Genomic DNA, 6,249 nt, shown 5'->3' on the forward strand with positions numbered 1-6,249 from the left:
AGATCTAGAAAAACAACGAGCCAGACTTGGCGATGAAATTTGGGGATTGACTGACACACACGCATAGGTGGCTGCAAAATATTTAGGATCGTTTCTCATGAACCACTCAAAATCGCAGATGTGAACTAAGCTATCGCAAAACGTTCCTACCCAAAAACCAGCTAATTGAACAACCCCTGCGACATGGCTCTATGCCCGGCGACCACGACGATGAACTAAATCAAACACAGAAAGAGGCAGATCAGATAGAACAAACAAAAAATTGGACAAACCTAGGACAACAGGGAGACGGAAGTATACCTTGCGCCCCACCGACGCCGGCAAATACTACCTCCCCCAGCATGGGTGCTTGTTGGCGGCGAGCATGACGGGGAGCTCCGCTGAGTTCCTCTCCAGCCCGCGGCCATCTCTGTGACGCACACCTCCAGCAATCAAGCCCCACGCTCCATCTCCGCTTGGCCGACCAACCGCTAATCACCGGTGAGGAGGCCCCTTCCCTCCGCCGTCTCCGCCCGCCTCGGCCAACCCCTTCCAATCCCCTCCCCGGCTAGGACAAAGGCCGCCGCCCTTCGCCCCATCGACTGAATAGAAAATTCAAAAAACACTTATGCGAGACTGAGGGCGGAAAACCAGTGAACCCGAAAACCCAACAACAACAATAAAATTCACGACACATCGACCCGGTTCACGCGAGACTGAGGGCGTACGACGCGCGGAGATTCGCGTGGATCGGACGGACAGAAAAACGACATGAGACGAATTTAAAAACAGATGACTGAAAAATAGTAAAACTGTAAAATTATTGTAGCTAGTCCACTAGTGTACTCCTATCTTGATTGATGATTTCTTAACGCCTGTGTACATCGCCTGCGTTTCAGCTGGAAACACATGACCTTTCTTCTTTATGTTTGACCAGTATACTGCTCCTGTTGTCCTTTCTTGACTTTGTCAGCATTTAGGCCTAACCTGTATAAAACCCCTCACAACGTCAACGTGCATGCTTCTACCCGAATACCCAAGTACCCAATCACAAACAACAGACGTACACGTATCACCATAAGCTGCAAATATGTCAGCTCTAGCTCTAGTACTAGTACTGCTCTGCTCGGCCACGATCATGGCGGCGCCGGCGGCGGCGGACGTGGAGTCCCACAGCTTCCCCGTCTTCAACGCCACCACGACCGAGAGCCTCTGGGTGGCAACGAACATGTCCGTCGTCACGCCGGCAGCGCTCCTCTTCAGGCCAGAGCAGCTGTTTCCGGAGGTCAACGTGTCCGAGGGGTTTCTGCTGCTCCCCAAGATGGTCGACGTCTGGCGCGCCGGCGCCGGCGGGTTGCCGACACGGGAGGCGTCCTTCAACACGAGCTTCACGGTGGAAAGCGCCGCCCCTCCCGTCTCCTTCGTCCTCCTCCTCGACAGGTTCCCGACGCTCAACAACCCCCTGGGCCTCCGTGGCGCTAACGGCTCGGCCGCCGGTGCCGCGCCGAACGCCACGGACGGCCTCGCCGCGGTCGAGGTCGGCACGGTGAGGTCGTACGCGCCAGAGTCTCCGAGCGTCGGCCTCAACGTCACCGTCACGCCCAACGGCACCGCGGCGCCTGGCCGCCGCGCCGTGTGGGTCGAGTACAACGCCGTCGAGCACGTAGTGCGCGTGTACGTCGCCGCCGGTGGGGAACCGAGGCCAGCCAGAGCGCTCCTCGACGCGCGGCTCTCCCTCGCTGGCCAAGGCACCACGCAAACCGCGTTGGTCGGCTTCTTCGCCGCCAGAGTCCGCGACATCTCGTCGGTGTTCGTGATTGGGACCTCACGGTGGACAGGCTCGACACCGACGGCAAGAAGAAGGGGACGCCGTGGTGGGTGATACTGATCGCGGTGATCGGGTCCGTGGCCGCCGCCGCCGCCATCGTCTCCCTGGTAGTGTGCTCCTTTGTATCGAGGCGACGGGCGCGCGATGTGGAACCCAAGCAATAGTCTACACAGGCTTGGCATGTGCGTGTAGACGTCTGTCTGCAAGCTACTCTGTTTTTATGTTATACTAGTCCAATACCCGTACGTTGCCACGGACAATAAAAATATATAATCAATTCGTTGTTTACATTTTGCAGTGCAACATATAATCAGTTCGTTGTTTACATTTTGCAGTGCATGCACGTGCAGTTCAAATCATGCCATGTTATTTTCGGTTGCAAATCTTCATCTTTCTTTCACATCTCATCTCAGCTCATCACTTGGCTCCGCTCCACTCCACGTCTCTCCGCTATAGCAAGCAATTATTCATCACATCCTATATATCTCCATCCCGCTGTGCATGTTCGCATTTCTCTCTGATGTGTCCCTTCTTCGTCCAACCTTATTTGTTTCGTTTCTCAAACTACAAGTGCCTTTTGGCACCATAGATGTCACTTGGCAACAATTAGCAATGCCCTAACGCATCAATATAATGAAAACAAATACAATTCGATGAGATGAGCATTATACGATAACAAGATTGACACTATGACATTTAACGGCAATGAGCCGCTACACCACACCCGTAGGCAGCATTTAAATCTTACAATTGTGCTCCACTACCCTCGTCATCTCACATTTTATTCATCGGACAGAATTGTACATCTAGAGAGGAATCTATTTTTGGTTAAACTGGAAGGATGAACCTGTGTGCAGTATCACAAGAAACACACAAATGTTTTGTTGCCAATCAAGACAAGGAAAAGGAGATCATAAATTTGCTGAGCATTTTCCAATTTGATGTCATATCACAAGTTCTGAATTGTGGAGCATTGACGAGATAATTTGGTCCGGTATGATAAGGATCAAAATACAAAAATTGTGCCATCAAATTTTTTCAATGAATACACAACAAATAGAATGCTACATAACACATTGTTGAAGTAGCAAGAAAACATTCGCAAAAAAAAAAGTAGCAAGCAAACATTAGCTTCGCCTTCATGTACAGCACATTCATTTTACATTCTTATCTACAGATGGCTACTCCAACAATCTTGAGTCATAGGGACAAAAACGTAAGCCTGACCTAGGCAAAAGGCGAGAACGCATCTTCAGATTATTGTCTTACCTGCAGAAAACAGGTAGCAGGATACATGGTCAGGCCAAAATGAATTATCGAAACACTGTCAGGTATTGCCTCTTTACAAAGAGTACAAACATCCTAGATATTTCAGAATGACCGCCGCCTTGCAGCTCCTAGAAACAATAGAAACCGGTAATATTAACAGTCATGTCAACAATAAGTATTCCGATCGATGGGAAGGATATTTCCTGACATCCAATTATATGGCCAAGTCCAAACCAATTAATGACACTGGATTCAGCTGAGACATGCATGGATACTGTGAATTTAAATGTACCCGTTCGAAGCTGGTTTCAGCATGGAAATGCATGGATACAGGGAAGGATTACACACCTATTTATGGTTTTATCAAGTAACTTCATGCATCACTGTTAGTTACCAGGCACCAGCACTCTCATTTCATGTATCCTTTAGATTCAGCTATGGATAGAACTTCGAAGGGCACTGGTAGAAATAGGCATAGGCATACATTGAAATCATAAAACTATTTGGAGATAATACAGAAGCAATATATTTATATATGTGTCACGATATCTCATCAACACATATTTGTTTCCTGATTTTTTCAGCTGCATCTTTGTTTTCTAGTAACATATGAACCCATGTTTAGTTGGTAATGGAACAAAAAGTATATCTTGGTTAAAAATACTACAGTACAGAGGTAGCTCTCACTGACAATTTAGTACTAATGATACATGCCTCACCAAACTACGTAACCTTCATAATATGTTTGCCGTTGTATTTTCAATAATATATGCTACAAATTATTGGTCGAAATTAGTATTCGACCAATGTACACTTTCAATGGAGGAATTTTCATCCTAATTTGTTAGCACACAAAAATCAAAACTACACAATATTGGATATGTAGGCTGCTCGTGTATAAGTGATTGAGAAAAGGATCTACACTAACTATCTTGCAAATTCTTCGTTCACCTACGCCTGCGCATCATCCAGCACCCCAACGACCAGCCATAAAGTGAACACAAATTCCTCGCAGAAGAAGCCGGGGTGTAAAGAAAAATCAGTATGCTCCTTGTCCTGCACATAATCCAGCATTAAACAATTAGCGTCAGGTCAAGCACCATCCCAAGATGAACATCAAGCCTTATGTTGTGACTTGCCTCACTACACCATGATCAAAGTTTACGGCTGAAATACCATGATCATTCGAAAACACATCTCTCGAAGGAAAAGAAACATCTTACATTTGACCGGGAGATTGATTGATATGGTGTATTTTTTTATGGATTTCCCTTCCTGAAAATGACGAATACTTCTTTTTCACTAACTATGAGTCCAGTCTGAGATTGTCTTTTACTATACATACGCAATACTAATTTGCTGGGGTTCAAAACCTCGTGGATATTAATTTGCTGGGGAGAAGAGATTGAGGGGCTGATCGTCATTGAACTGGACGTCTGGACCAGAACGGAGTTCACCTTTTTTCCTTGACACCACCGGCTCAATTGTCCCATGTGAGCATTGTGGGTCATGACGGACGCGGTCGCAAGCATAGATCCTGATCCTGACATCGGTGTCATTGTCTCTGCCGCGGGTGAAAGGGGGCGATGTGGTAGTCGGCGAGGGGAACTGGCCACGGGGTTGCCATCCCAGAGACGTCATGGCGGAGGAGTGCTCCGGGTTGAGCTTGCCAAGGGCATAGGCCGTCGTCGTGGTCGCCATCGGGGCATCCGAGCGCAGCCCCTGGCGGCGGGCATAGGTGCGAGGTGGCGCCGTGGTGGAGGAAGATGGGGCAGGCTAGGGCGCGGGTGGCGGCGGCATCATGCAAAGAGAGGAGGGGAGGTTGCGGTGGATGCGCCGGAGTGGCGGGCGCACATGCGGCGGCGACATTCTCGTCAGAGAGACAGGATCCGGATAGAGAATTGGGAGGAGATGCCGCGAGGGGCGTCTATGCGTGCGTGAGTGGATCGCGGCAAATCGGCAGTTGCCCTTTGGCAGAGTCGTGCATCCGTAAGTGGGCTTGTTTTACGATTTTCTTTTCTCTCGTCCGTATTCCGCTCAACAGCATGCGCAGGGCCAGATCTTTTTTCTCTTACGAAATCGTAGGGCATTATTTTTGCGGGGTCGCACGAGGTGAAAAGGATGCTGGTTGAACCATCACGACGACGGCAGATCCCTTTTAATAGCAGAGATACTTCCAAGTTTGAAATCCAAATTTAACGAGTGAAGAGCAGCATACCGCACTTTTATTTTCCTATACTTTAGAAACGCATAATGCTCTAAGCTTATTTTCTCCTTCCTTTCATCTCTGGGTTTTTTTTGATACGGTGAGGACGAAGAGGTGAACTAGTGATGGCAAAGCGTATGTTCGGTTGATGACGAAAACGAATGCTATTGTTTTTTGTCATGACTCAAACTTCGCTCTTGCGGTTGGCCATGCATATGTTCTTTACACAACTTATTACTCAAGTTAAGTTTGCTTGCCAATACTGATCAAAACATGGGCGATCAAAACATGGAATCAAATCGAGTTATGTTTCATGGTGTGAAAGGTTGAGAAAAGAAATGTTTTCTCGACTCCAATTGCTTCAGTCTGTCAATAGCGATACATTGAGATCGTGAAGAAAAAGAAGTGACAAGCAACAATATAATAGTACGTACTTATGCAACAGCTTTTTTTTTAAAGATAGTACGTACTTATGCAACAGCTAATTATTCAAGAGTTTCCTAAAAGAAATAACCATTCAACATATCTCAACAACAAGAAAAGCTAATCGTTAAGCATATCTTCCTCCCACGCGGTGCTCCGCCCCTCCCTGAGCCTCTTCAAATACTTGGGCATAAACATCCTAATATACCCATCATGCGCACGACAGCAGGCGGACAGCTCCTTGACGCCGCGGCGTGCCAGCGCGTCGGCTTCAACGTGCCGGGATAGAGCGGCCAGAGCCCTGATGTAGATCAGGTACGCAAAAGGATCCATGGGAAAGGTGGCGAGGAGCGCCTCCCCGACGGCCCGGACGCGCTCCACCTCGCCGCCGTTCTTGATCTCGAACTCCATGTAAGCCCTCCAGCCTAACTTGGACCTGAGGGGGCCTGCGCCCACCGCGCCCACCGCTGGAGCGCGCGCCGCTGGCTGTCGACGTCGCCGAACTCGCGCTCCGTCCGGAACCAGCCCCACATGTGCGCCTCTC

The 6,249-nt window shown here is 48.6% G+C and overlaps 1 pseudogene; it reads left to right on the plus strand.

Annotated features, from left to right (window-relative positions):
* Positions 1–880: 880 nt before the first annotated feature.
* LOC125523496 lies at positions 881–2,106 on the plus strand (annotated as a pseudogene).
* The last annotated feature ends 4,143 nt before the right edge of the window (positions 2,107–6,249 follow it).

Source organism: Triticum urartu, chromosome 7, assembly GCF_003073215.2.
Source record: "Triticum urartu cultivar G1812 chromosome 7, Tu2.1, whole genome shotgun sequence".
Lineage (NCBI taxonomy): Eukaryota > Viridiplantae > Streptophyta > Magnoliopsida > Poales > Poaceae > Triticum > Triticum urartu.